Source organism: Apis cerana, linkage group LG9, assembly GCF_029169275.1.
Source record: "Apis cerana isolate GH-2021 linkage group LG9, AcerK_1.0, whole genome shotgun sequence".
In the NCBI taxonomy this organism is placed as follows: domain Eukaryota; kingdom Metazoa; phylum Arthropoda; class Insecta; order Hymenoptera; family Apidae; genus Apis; species Apis cerana.
The window spans coordinates 8,716,284-8,730,846 of record NC_083860.1 but is presented as its reverse complement, the minus strand read 5'-3'; the positions used below and the strand labels follow the sequence as shown (position 1 = coordinate 8,730,846).

At 40.3% G+C, this 14,563-nt stretch overlaps 1 protein-coding gene and 1 long non-coding RNA gene across 8 annotated transcripts in view; one reads left to right on the top strand and one right to left on the bottom strand.

The window, feature by feature from the left end:
- The window catches only part of LOC108004171 (neuroligin-1), a 240,568-nt gene that overhangs the window by 167,388 nt on the left and 58,617 nt on the right, over positions 1–14,563 (top strand). The gene's annotated exons all lie outside the window — the stretch shown is intronic.
- Positions 1–14,563, bottom strand: part of LOC114577871 (uncharacterized) — a 131,041-nt gene that overhangs the window by 77,249 nt on the left and 39,229 nt on the right. Inside the window, exon 5 of one of the 5 annotated variants that reach the window (XR_009831152.1) lies at positions 10,197–11,600. The exons of the other annotated variants lie outside the window; for them this stretch is intronic. This is a non-coding gene — a long non-coding RNA (uncharacterized LOC114577871). Of the gene's footprint in view, positions 1–10,196; positions 11,601–14,563 lie in introns of those variants that run through there. 5 annotated transcript variants of the gene reach the window in all.

Sequence of the window (14,563 nt, the reverse complement as noted above, 5' to 3'; positions counted from 1 at the left end):
TTTCCGCTTCAGAGCTGGAGACCCCTTTCTTCTCTCCAATTCGGATTTTCATCCATTCCCCTTCCCGGAGAATTATAACGTATTTATCTTTGGATAAGGCCTCGACTCGAGCGTGCCAGTGCTTCACCATCCAACGCTCCTCTCCAAACGTCCATTGTCCTTAATTGCACCGAATCCTAGAGCGACCACTCCCACCCCGAGTATTTTAGGGCATTAGTTCGATTGCCCAAGCTGCTGCGGGACTACCGCGCGAGATCCTCCGTTTCCGCTGACTCCTCGAGAATCTAATTTCGGATCGGTTGCTTCTCGACTTTCATTAATTTCGTTTTGCCGTTTAATCGGGCAGAGTAAAAATAAATTTCATCGTTCCTGCGTGTTAAAGGGAATGGAATATCGAAAGGAATCTACATATAGCGTGGATGTAATCTTTGTAGAAATTTCCATGACGAGATGTTCCATGATACGAGTTATTCGTCATCAAGGAAACGTTTTCTCTTCCTCCCGATCCTTGCTTCTTCCCTTCGACGAAAACTGCGCGATAAATCTCTTTAAATTTTCCTCTTTCTCCTAGGTTGAAAAAACACTAGAAAATTATCACGTCGTGTAACGTGTTCCTCCTTCGTTCTCGAATATGGTTCTCAATGGACCGCTTGTTGATCGCGCTCTCTCTGTCAAGTGCGATTGCATTCCTCTCTCCATTCCCTTCCGAAGCGATAATCCATTCCATTGATGACAATTTATCTGTTCGAGTGCTGTTCTATTCTCGAGGGAGAAGAAAATTAATAATAATTAGTTGCCAATCTTTCCAAAATTGTCGTCGAGCGTGTAAGAAAGAAATACTCTTTGAAACGTCATCATTTTATTGTTTCTTAAAAAATTAAATATTCGGCTAAAACGAATGCAGAATTACGTCGAGGAAAAAATCGCGATCGAACGTTATTACGTCTCTAGATATTTTTCTTAACGTTTTTGTTAAAATATTATACGTTAACTCATTGCTCTACTATCCAATCAATAACGAAACTCGAAGAAAGAAAAATTCAAGCAGAAGTGTAATTTGATAATCGTTATTATTATTTAAAACCGTTTCGTAATAAATTTTTACTTAATTTTCTACTTCGGTGGTCGGGATATCGGTTAGTTGAATGAAAACCATCCTCCGAGCTGCGAACAAATAACCATCTATCCCTTGAGGGCCGGTGGGACACGGTGGCGCGCGGTTGAATTCCGAACAGGACGAAAAATCGTCAGCGATTATCGGGGTGGATCGATTAATTAACCGCCCGGGGGGAGCAACAGCCGGAATCAATTAATACGAGCGCGCCGAGGTAAATGACTATTTTCTCGAGCACGGGCCACGACTGTCCGCCTTCCTCGTATGTAAACCGGAATCCTGGATCGGCTAATGGCGCCCCGTGAAATACGGCCAGCCGTAATTGTTACGTAATTGAAGACGCTAAAGGGGTGGCTCCGCTTCGCGAGGAGAAAACCCGATTTAATCGACCTCCGATTAATTAACCCCCCGCGATCACGTCATTGCGAATTCCTCCTACAAACGTTAGAATGCGTTGTCTCCTCGCGTTCGGATTAATTATCCATCTATATCCATTGTTCATTTTTATTCTCAGCTCACCACTTTTAATAAACTCAAATTGCGAAAACTCCGAAGATCGAATCGAAAAATGTATATTAAAAATTGATTTTTAAAAATTTATGAAAAAAAAAGGAATTGTTTTAATATGTGTCGTGATGTGTAATGATCAAAATTCTTATACGTTAAAATTTTTAATCCTTTTTCTAAACGTTTACGGATTAAACAAAATACGCGTGTAAATAGGCAGACAAATAATCGGATAACTGATAATCATATTTCAATAGTTGAATGGATGTAACATCTTAAAACATCTATTTTAATTTAAATCGCCTCTCTTGTTTTCAGGATTCAGATTCAAATTTTTGATTGTGAGTGTATTTTTTAATGTTATAGTCCATATTTAAAAAAATATGTAATTTTGTTTTGTCCTTTCCATTTTTATTCAAGTATTTGTTGATTTTTCTTCCTATTTTTTCTATATATTTGTATATTTATATATTTCTTATATATTCATCACTATGTGTTTTCTTTTTTATTCTAATTCTATGCAATATTAATTTTTTTTATACACTTAGTTATATTTTTATGTTGTATAAATATTTTTAATGAAACAATATTGTTTTCTAAAAATTAAATCTCGTATAAGCTCGAAATTAATTTTGCCCAATTATTCGAGCCATCGTGCGACGAAATGAAGAAAGGAGTTTTCTTTCTTGCATTTTTCTCAAATATCAAAACATCGTGTAATAACACAATCATATCTGATAAAAAAAATCTTTGTTCGCGATGTATCAGACTCGAATTCGTTGGTTAATTCGAGACAATCGATAATCCTTGTTATCCCACCAGTTAAAGAAACGCAATATTGTTGCAATATCGTTGTTTGCTTACTCGTGTAACACGTTGACACGAAATAACGAATACCGTGGAAATAACTCTGCTGCAACCCTCGAGGTTTAAAAACGTTTCGTTCGATCGTTGATTTTTGACCCGAAGACACGCCGATTTTTTCCATCCCGTTTATCGGTGGAAAAAATCGGAATAATCATCGTCTGTACGCGGATATTTATAAAATGAAACCCAGGACAACAACATTCGACATGCCTATGCCGAATCATTAATCGCCGGGGATCGTCGGTAATTAGCCGGCCGGTTCGTTAAAGCGTCGCTTGTTGACCCGGACGATTATCAACCGGATAATTATATTTTACAATTTTCCCAAGAGCCGAATAATGGAATTCCATTGTATCTCGAGCGAGTAAATCGGCGAGTTTTTATTGAAAGATGAGCAACCGGATAAATCCTGATTAAATCGCCTCCGTTATTGAACGTCATTAACGGCTGACAAGTTGACGTTTTTGACTAAAAGCCGTGACTTTCGTTAATTTGCCGGAATTCACGCGCGATATTTATTGGATTTTTCAACCCAATGAACGGTACTTTGCCACGGTGATGATGTTACGCGTATTAACGTTGACCGTTTTCGAGAGGAAATCCGAACGCGGCGAATCCCTATATCGCGAAAATACGTAATTCCTTAACCCTCTTAGTGCCGGTTACAAACGCACTCGACAAATAACGTACACGTGATTATATATTATATATCGTTGACTTTGAAAATTAAACTCGCATTACGGTCGAATAAATAGAATAAAAAAGTGCGAATATACACGTCATTGATCATTGCATTGGTCACATTCTCGATCGCTCGACCAAGTGATCAAGTATAGCTCAATTATTTGCCAACTATTCGTTGCCGAATAACACGGCAAATTATTTAGTCGGGTGGCAAATGGTACGGATAAATCATTGGATCGGACAAACGGTCATTTATATCCAGCCATTCGTGATAACTGAATGGGTGTACGCGCGGGGTGAATAAAATAGCACTTTTCCTCGACAGGAAAGTTATCGAACGTTCTCGTTTCAAAACGTTTGTGCAACTTGTATCGCGTGAAATCCTTTTAGGCTACTATCTTGTTAAATCGAATCGCGTTAAACCGATCCTTCGGGAAGTGATTGCGGGCAACGTATCTCGAGATTGCGAACGAGAAAGAAAAGGAAGAGAGAAGAAAGAAAGGAAAAGGGAGAAAAAAGTTTCGAGGATGCTTGTCGCAGCAAGTACGGCAAATCGCAAAGCACCATCGATTTCGATCCTTTCGCCCACTATTATATCCATATCTATATCTGTCCGCGCTCGTTTCCCGAGTTTCGCTCACACGCGTTTATATTTAGCAGTTTTCCACGATAAACAGATCGAGAGGACCTGTTGGAAATAAAAGTTTGCGCGCTACTTCTGCCAATTAACGGGGAATTCGATTCAACCTTTTGACGCGATCCTATCCGATTCACAGATGATCGCTTTCTCCTCTCGTAAAGTATCGAGCCAAACCGATGCGAGGCTGCCCCTCGCCACGCAATTTTGTCACCGATTTACTATTCTTTCTTCTCGTTATTCGCCATTTTCCGAAAAGATCGTCTCATCCTTTAACAAAGTACTTCTATCGAAGCGAATCTTATAATCAGCTCTTAAATCTCTAATCGATAATGTGTAACTTTTTTAAAATGATTATATTCCTAATATTTGCTCAAATTCTTCCTCCTTCAGATTTGTGATATTAAGTTTATTTTGGATCGCGTAAGATTAAGTATAAAGCTGAAACAATTGGACGACTGACAACAATTATTAACGAATACATTAACGAGAAGTTTAAGAATCACATCATCATTTACACTTAAACGTGGTTCCTTGAATTTCTCCTGAGGCCTTGTTTGTACTCTTCTTCTCTCAACCTATCTCGCTCGATTTGATATCCAAGGGATACCACAAATAATACGAAATAATAGAACTGCATTGATTCGCCCTTATCCACGTCCACTTCTGGAAAAAGAATCGTATTCGTTTAATCTTTATCCTTAATCTTGCACGATCCGAAATAATAAATACTCTGAAAAAAAACTGGAAAGCGTCCAATCAACAATTTCAATAATTATCTCGCAGATTTATTTTCAATTAGCAAATCGAGAAATATAGGAGGGGCGGAATCAGTTATGGGAAAGCTTATGGAGCGAGCCGCGGTGCGCGGCGGTAAATCGGTCGAAACGGAGCGGATATCGGCGAAACGCGGATCCGCGACAGGGCATTATAAAATCTGCGCCACCCCCGAAAACCAAGCCTGATTGAATTTTATTCGGTCGGCCGGCGACGTATAAAAATGCGGCCGCGCAACGGGAACCCAACGCCATTTTCTCTCCACCCTTCCGCCGATTTGATTTATCCAGGCCCTTGATTTATCGACCGGCCCCCCTGCCTTGCCACTCGGATTTCGCTCGGATTCGACCGACCGACCGGCGTTTACAACCGATACAGGGGTTGTTAGCCGGGGGTTAACCGGGGACGAGGGGCGTAGGCCATGTTCAATCGGCGGAACAATTAATCGGACAAGTTATTTGGCACGACTTTCCAATTTTTGCCTTTTCCGCCCCGAAAATTCTCTTCGAGGACGAGGAGGAGGAGAAGATCTCGAGGATGTTGCGGCAAAAGGATTTGATAACGATTTTTAAGAATTAATTAGAAAGAATTATTGTTTCGATGATACAGAAAGGTACTAGAGATCTGTTGTCCCCAATTTTTATCGCAATATAATATCAATCCTTCCTCCGATACGCATCCTCCCTTTGTGTAAGTATCGAAAAGCTAGCGAGAAATAAAGTTAGAGAGTAAATATATATATATATAAGGGATATTAGTTTTAAATCATCGATTTCATCTCATCGTAGGATTGAAAGCGGCACCGAAGAATCCTTGAAAAAGTGAGGCGAAAGTGGGATAAAAGAATAAAAGGTCCTTTTAATAGGGGAAGAAAGTAATTTGCTGGGAAAGTTGCGTTGAAATTGCCGGGAAAATTGATACCGAGAGCTTTTCTTAATTGCCAATTTCATTTACTCAAAGCATTATCCGCGACGAAACTCCATTACGTGTTTAATAAATTTTAAACATTGGACGGCCGAATACTACTCGCTCCTTTTCCCTCGCCCCCACTCCTCGAGAAACATCCTCCTCGTGAATATATATATATATATATTCTCGAGCCTTGTTCCCTGCTCGACGTTGCGCGATTCTTTCCATAAAGTAAGCTCTGCCGCTTAACAATATCCCTTCGAAAATAAGTTACGTTATTTAAGAATGATTAAGGGGCGATAATATCTTACTGAACTTGTTTCCCGCGAAAACAACTCCCTTTCTTTTCCTTTTTTTCCTTTTTTGACCACCACCATCGTCACGAATAAATTACACCCTCGACGACTCCTCGAAATTTATTACATCCTCGGTGCGCTGCCGGTAAAGGCAACGAAATATACTTTATACCGCTTCCTCTGAGTAGGAGGAATTGTTCGAAATCTTCGACTAACCGAGTCGGTGAGACGACCATAAAACGGATCCGTCTTATCCTCCTCTTTTTCCCTCGACCGACACCTTTCTCCCTTTAGCTCGACCTCTTCCTTTCCTAGATTCTTTCTCTACTTTCAGATTTTTAGACAATGATCCTCGCCTCCCTCCCTCTCTCTCTCTGTCAGGTACTCGACGGCGAAGATTCGAAAAAATCGATCGAACGGACGAATATCGTGGAGGAGCATCCCCTATGAATAAAGGAACCAAAGATAATTCTTCGGGGAAGGAGTAAAGAGAAGCTGTTTATTCTGCCGTTTCGTCGACTTATCGGCAGATAGAGGGGATAAGATGCGGGGGGCAAAAGGGGGTGGCTATTGGGCTCGGGAGAAATTGCTGGATTACGAGACAACGATGTACCACGTTCATATTGGTGTATTTCGCTTTATTGCGTGACAGAAACGGTGATTTTTCCCGTTGCCGTATCGAAAATATATTCGTGACGAAAAAAAAAAGAAAGAAAGAAAGAAAATTATCGAAAAAACGATCGTCGTTTCCTTCGATAATCAAAATGGAGAAAGCGGCTATATTACAAATAAAATTTGTATTTCTTCTAACGAAATATTCGAACGAAATTTGAAAAGTTATTGGGGAAGTTGTTTCTATTGAATATCTATAAAATTGTTGCGGAATCGTGACAAAAATAATTTCCGTCTTCTCGGCAATCAAACTCAATCGGGGGAAAAAGTGGGCAATTTTATCGTTCCACGAGTAAACGAAATTCTTCCAACGTTGAAAAAGTTAATCACGTTCCATTGGTCGTTAAAAATTGTCGAGGTTTGTGAGAAAAAATAATCGTCGTCTTCTCGACGAATATCCGCAATACCAAAGTTCTGAGGAGTCGATGACGAAGTTCCAGTTGCAAATTGAAATTATATTAACAACGTTCGATCGTCTATCGTCTCTATCGTTCTCCATAATCCTAAATATCATAATACTAATAGATATAGTTATGCATCCAGCTTGGAGAACTCTGTTCAAGTTCACAACTATAACGAGATATTCCATTTATCAGTATCGTTTGAGCATTGTGAACTAATGGCGGAGAGGAAATAACACTTGAAGCAGGGGATAAGGATCGTATTTCATCGGAATAACTATGAAATAAAACATTCGCAGGCCGAATGCTGCGCCACTTTACGGCTATCAATTTAATGCCGGGGCGGGTATCGTACGTGGGTCAAAGTAACATTTCGTTGCAACGCGTGCGATTGAACGATACACGTTCCTTGAACGATCGTTGCTCCGGCATTGCTACCGTTTTCGATCGAATTCGCGTGTTATTCTCCTCCTCGAATTTTTCTCCCGCTTTCTCTCCGTGCAAAACAGACCATTACGAAACGTAAAATAAAGAAAAAGAAAAGAAACGCTTGTTTCCATCGAAACGCACGATCTATTTTTGCATCTTTATATCTATATTCTATATATCTATATTTCTGAATTCGTAGATAATTTGTAATAGCAATGGTTTTTCGCCGTGTCATCGATCTTATCCAATATGACTTAACTTATCATTTGTTTTATATAAAATTAAATAAGATATCTGGCAATGATCGTAAACGTGATATCCTAGTGATCGATCAAATTATTTTGCTCATCGATTAAATGATGAATTCGATGGTTTATAATTTATATTTGCGATACAAATTCTATTTCTTTCAATTTGTAGATTCTAGTTGATATTTGTATTTTCGAAATGACTCTACTTTTGAAAATTTTCATTGGTATATGCTTGTGTAATGTACTTAACCAATCATTTATTCTATATAAAATGAAAAAAGATATCTGGAAATGATCGTAATAGTGCAATTTTCTTAACACTTGCTCATCGATTAAATGATTAAACTTGATAATTTGTGAATTTGCAGATTCTAACCGGTCTTTGTATTCTGTGAAATGATATAACTCGATCTCTATGAAAAATAGCAGTGGTTTCAACCGCGAACCTCGTCTAATGAAATCGAAAGTGATTTCGATCTTTTCCACAAAAAGAGAACAGTTTCGAAAACGACACAAAGTAATTGAAAAACAAAAATTTAAAGAATCTGCAACTCCCGAGGCCGACGAACCAACCTCATTATCCGGACTTTTAATGAAGTCTCGGCGTTTCATCGACGAGCCGGCGTAACAGCGTTGTGCAACTTTAAACACCTGAGTTGACCCACATGGATGACGGGGAACTTGGGAGCGCGGCTGGAAACGCAAGTTTCCTTCGGGGAGATGCGGAGCTCTCGTTTCTAACTTTCACCGCGCTCCTTTAAACGAAATCGCGGAATCAAAGAAGAAAATTTTTCACGATTTTCACTCAACGTTTAACTATACCCGGAAAATCAACAGAGGAATGGAAAAATTCGTTCGGGCGAAAAAATATTTGATGTAATCCAAGGGAACGATTCTTCCGTGTTTTTTTCTTTTTATTCATAAATCGATTCAGAGTTAATACATTACAATAATACATTACATAAATTCGGATCTTCTCGCATCTTCTTTGATCCGATTGTCTCGTTTTTTAATGAGTCTCGAGTTAAGAGAATATTTAACACGACGTATGATTAGGTATATGATCGCAAATACTTTTCGATCGAATAAAGTTTTTACTTGCTTGATCATTTTAAGAATTTATATTTCGTCTGGTCGCTCAATATCCAAATTATATCACGTGCTAATTTTTGAAACGTAACGTAAAGATTGTGCTTAAATTGTGCACGTATCCTCCGTACCCTAGCACAAGGATATTCTATCTACACGGAACACGCGTGTGTACGAAATCTCACGAAGCGATGTATATTCCATCCCATTCTATTTGGACTTGAATATTTTAAAACATCACACGGGCGACGACACTTCTCTCTCTCTCTTTCTCCCTCTCTCGAGTTCGTTTCCCACGTATCTGAATCCCACGTATGAGAATTTAAAAGGAGTCGTCGTAAAAGCATGATAAATTATAACTCACAGAGATGTTAAGAAAACCTCGTGGCACACGGTCCTACCGTGTCTCTCGTAATTGTTTCTCATTTCTTAAAGCTTGGCCGGGCGGTTGAAAAAGGAGAAATTCTACTAGCCATGTGTATTCAAAATTACCTTACGTTAAAGGATACCTGTTTTGCCCTTCCACGAAATTACCTTGCTTGAAAAATCGTCCAGCTTCTCGCAAAGCACACTTTTTGCTATAACAAACTCGTCATATTTTCCTGGCAGAATTAACCTTTGAGGTTAAAATAAGTCGGCAACCTAGCGTTTAAACATATTCGTTATCCACCAAAGCGCATTTATCGCCAAATAAAGAAGCGTATCGGTTAAACTTTTCTATTAAGAAAAAAGATGAGATAATATAAACGTTCGATCTACCCATATATACGTATATATGTAAATCTCTCGAGGACGAACATTTCTCGACATACGACCCAATTACCTACAACTTTTAATTCCGAGGTTGAAGAACAGCTTTCAACTTCCAGGATTATCCCTGATTCCAAAGCGTTAAACTCGAGAAGAGAAGAGGAGGGAAAGAGAGAGAGAGAGAGAGAGAGAGAAGCGAAGTCGGAGTCGAAAATCGCGATTAAAATCGAACGGCTCTCGAACTCCTCGTCCGGGAAACGATTATCACCAAGTTTACGGCTACGTGGCGCCCCCCCTCTCTCCTCTCTAAGTAGGAGCCACTACGAGCGGAGGTATCTCGTAAAAAGTTAATGGAGATTCCGGAGGAAAGTTTGTGGGCCGCGGTCGGTCGTTCGAGAGATCCACTCGGCGATATTGCGTTATTTTCGCGAAATTATGAAGCGAATGGAAGTTGCACGCGTGCATTAGGGGATGAAAGGCTGGCCGGTGCTGGTAGTGGTCACTTTAAAAAAGAAGCGAGATGCGGTTCGGATTACGCGCGAGCCGGAAACGAACGTGCGATCGCTCCACGATAAAGGAAGGGGCCGAGTTATCTGTGGGGGAGGGTGGAGGACGAGATTAAGGCCAACGCAATCAGCGTTCGGTTTCTTCGGCGTTCCCTTTCATTTTTCACATCTCTTTCCTTTCCCATCCACGCCCTTTCTCTCGGCTCGCCACCTTTCTTCGCGTGACGGTTGAATGTCTTCCTCGAAGGAGAGAAGAACAAATGAGATAGGCTCGATCGAGCGAGCTTGTTTTCTGCCCAACGATTCGTATCATCCACGCTTTTCAATCTCCAATTTTGAAAAACACTTTCTTTCTTTCAGAACATATATTTTCCAAGCGCGATCGACCGATCCTCTTTCGTTCTGTAAACAATTTTCGAGGATACCTTATCGTGGATGAAGGATCACAATCGGCGGATGCGCGTGATAAAAAAGGGAAAAAACCATCGGAGAGATCGTGAAAGGAGTGTCCGTGTAGCGTGAAATCGAGACACCACGGCCGAGCCGTGAGTTTCATAAGGCAGTAAGTCTCTGAACGATACTCCTGCGGCCAGGCCATCTTCGTAGCTACCTTAGATATCCTCCCCGGAAGATGGAGGAAGCGGAGAGCGTAATCTTCTTAAGAGCGCGTCGATCGACCGGACCGGCTTCACATTTTTCCGGCTGCTTGCCTCCTTGAATTTCCACTTGTCTGCAATCCTGTCGGGATCCGCACTCGACGCGTTTCCACATTTCTCGGGGTGCGTCTAAAACCTACCCTCTGTTTTATACATTTCTCCTTCTTCTCTCGAATTACGTGAAATCACATCCTCTTTTTCTTTTCTTTTTTTTATTAGTTTCGAGCGGATTCGAAATAAAAAAGTTTCTAAGCAAATAGTTATCGGTGTTACGACGAGCTTTTTAACGGGGAGGGGGGGTTAATTAATGTCCCAATTTCAGAAGGATTTTACGAAAGATAAAGTTAATGGTTCAAGTACGACGCAATTCCGCGCGATGTTTAATATTCGCTCGATCCGCTCCAATGTCCAAAATTCACAACGAGCCACTTAAAGGCAATTAAAGAGGCCGATTAAAATCATCCACCTTGATCAAACAATACACGGATATACCGAAACGACGACCGTATTAAATTTCACCCTCTTCCAACCTCCGATCCCGAGACACTCGAATCCGTGCTTGGAAAAGTTTCAACCCTTCTGTTCTACTCCATTGTACTTTCGACCCTAAATTCGATATTTGAGGAAATATATATATATATATATACGCTGAAAAATATTTCTACTTCACTTTCCAACCCCTTAATCCAACTCTTTCGAATCCTGAAAATTAACGAGATAATTGAATCGGTCGAAGGGAAAGTCAAGTGAGTTGAAATCAGCGGCTATTTCAGACATTAGGGGAAAAATTCGTTCTCTGGTGGGATGTACCTTCTCTCTCTCTCTCTCTCTCCCTCTTTTATTTTAATAAAACTTCAACGTTGTAACTCAATTTAAATCACTACAGGCCGCCCCACGAGCCGAACTCGATTCGATGGCCGCGGATGTTCGGATAAGCTTCCCGAATGGCTATCTCTAACGAACTCGTTATTTTTAACGGCCTCGTGCTTTTTCACTTTCTCTTCTGTTCTTCTTTATTAGTCCTCCTCTCCGTTCGTCTGGCGTGCCCCAACCACCTAGCATCAAACAAATTTCTTCCTCAACTCCAAAAATTGATTCCTCCTCATTAGTGCATTATCGATTGCGTGGATAACGAGTAGAATTCGCGGTGAAATAAAAAAAACTCTACACAGAATTCTTCCTGTGCGTTCCTCCACGGGAGCGGAGATATAGAGCGAGGAAAAGTATCGAGAATCATTCTACTAATTCTTGTTACGTCATATATTGACAGTGGATAAATAAAACGGATCGATTCGGCTGAACGAATACGCGTTTACAACAAAAACACGTTGTGTTGCGTGCGTACGAAAGAAAACGAATAAATACCAAGTTAAAAACACGAAATAATACCGGTGGCACCGTTCGATAATAAAATTACAAATAAACTCGTGCAATTTCGATCAACTTTAAATATCCGTGACAAAATTATCATTGAATAATAATAATAATAATAATAATAATAATAAGTGGGAAAAATCTCCAGATATATACATATATAAAGAGGAAAGTTACGTATTGTTTTGAAAAAGTGAAACAAACAAGTGAAATAAACAACTCGATTCGATTCGCGAAAATGTTAAATATCGGCGTTGAACGAGGGTGCAAGAACGGTAGGCGTTGAGCGGCAACGATACCCAGCCAATAGGCAATTATATCGAAGTGTTATCCGATTAGAAATTTCGCCTCTGCCTGGGCGGCCTGCACCAGTTGCGGTGGTAGTCTCGTGTTTATACGAGGTATGGTGCGCGAGCGAGAGCGAGGCCGAGATTGGAGGGAGGGAGGGAGGGAAAGGGTAAGAGCGAGGGTGTAGCTAGGCTCCTTTGAGCCTCTCCAGAGACGCGGCCCCGGAATTTAATAGGCTTCACTTTGAAACTACAGTGAAATTGATCTCTCCTCGCGTCCCCCCGAATTTTCCCCCTTAAACCCTCCCCCACTCCGCTGGGAGCTGGCCGACTAATTTTGTTTAAAGCTTCTAAGCCGGTAATATCCGGCCGCCGTTCACGCTTTATTGGCCGATGTCGTTCGATCTTCCCAACCAACAGAACAGAAGCGAAATCCAACATCCAGTTTCGCAACGCATGAAACGATTCGTTCGATCTTATCTCGGCCCTCGTTAGGCTTATCGGTAATCTCGCCCTGTTCAACGATTACGATTCGAAGGGGTGGGAAACGTTTCGATCGACGCCCCTTCTATGCATTCCATCTCGACGGGTTAACTGGGAGAACAAGTTGAATCGTTGTTCATAAATTATAATAGGGAAAATGTCGATCGAAGGACTGGTAAAGAAAATAGAAATTTGGGAGGAAGGTTGAAATTTTCGAGCGAATCGAAACTTCGGATATAAATCCTTTTCTTTGTCCCAATTGAATAACATAACGATTATGAATGGAATCGTATGCTTCCAGGAATCGTATACTACGAGTTTTTTGAAGAATCGTGTTCTTCTTGAGACATGTCACGTGAGACGAAATGCGAGCGAGAGATTCGAATAAGAGACAAGAATAGAGTGAACGATTAAAAATTACCTTTATTCTTTATTTTCTTTACGATGCGACGATAAATTCTCGGGAAATCGAAATAAATCAAAAAGTATTTTAAAGGGAAAAATATCTGCGCTTCTACCGTTCCTTGATCGAAAGTAATTATCTTCCAAGTTATAACGATTCAAAGTTTTCCTACAATTTTAACAGAGATTAATCCGACAAAATACTGCTTATAACGAATTAAGTAGCAGTATATTGAAACTCCAAATCGATTTAAAACTTCTACTAATGCTACTTAAAATAGATAAATTGGATTTTTATTTAATCAATCCGATTCGAGTTTAATCATTTTCACCAAAAATTCTGTAGTTTAAAGTTAGATTTGGTCACGAATCATATTCTTTGCGATCGTATGCAAGATGCATAACTTTTGAATCTATAAATACAAAAAGATGAATTTAGTTAGCTTTAAATTTTTTGAATCTATAAAACTGAATAAAAATTAATTTTATCCTAAAAATGACGATTCCGACTTTTTTCCTGCTACGAATATACGTAGCGAAACGTATGCGAAATACATAGGGTATAAAAAGCCGTTGCGAGCGAGGTCTAAAAAAATAATGAGCAATTTCAGTTTCGGAAATTGCAAGAAAGCGGCAAAAGAAAACCGCAAACGTTATTCCAGAAACATTTCCGCGGCGACGATGAGGACGAGAAGCTTTAAAGACAGTTAGCGGCGTACCGCCCTTTGCCAAGTATTCTCTCCTGGTTCCGGCTCTTTTTCTTACAGAAAAATCCTGTCCACGACGACGACGGCTTAATTCGATTTCTCGCGATGCCCCAGAGAGACGGCGCCGAGGGTGAAAAAGCGCGGCGCGCAGTCGAAAATTTAATGGCCGGTGGAAGAGACTCGTTGAAACTCATTGTCATCGAGATTTCTTGGAAAATGTGCTTCGCCTTTCAAAAGCCGATCTCGCAATGAATTTTTAACGGAATTTCGCCTTTTCTTTGAAACCATAAATTTGAAAAAAAAAAAGAAAAAAGGAAAAAACGGAGAAGAAAAAGAAAGAGGAGTGAAATTGAAATCTTCGCGAGGAGGAAGAACCGCGATCCACGATTCTTAGGATGAAATCTCAGGATGCGCCGCTTGACGAGACCGCGAATCACCTCGCAACCTCTTCCACCTTCCTTCTAGCAAATTTCACCTCGGAATCTCGGAGACCCGTGAAACTAGACCGTGAATTCCCGTGGTTAACCAGTCTACGCGTTTAATTGTGCGTTAAATCGTCGAAAAAAAAAGGAGAACCAACGTCCTCGTAATTACGTTTCGTGTCCTTTGTCAAAACGAGGAGGGGATATTCTCGCGGAAATTCTTCTTCGTACGGAAATCTCACTTTTCGAAAGATTGCGCGTCAATTAATGCAATTAGAGAGCGGATAACAACGAGAATAAACAGGTTGGAAAATATTTCCATAAAAATTGATCGTTTCGAATA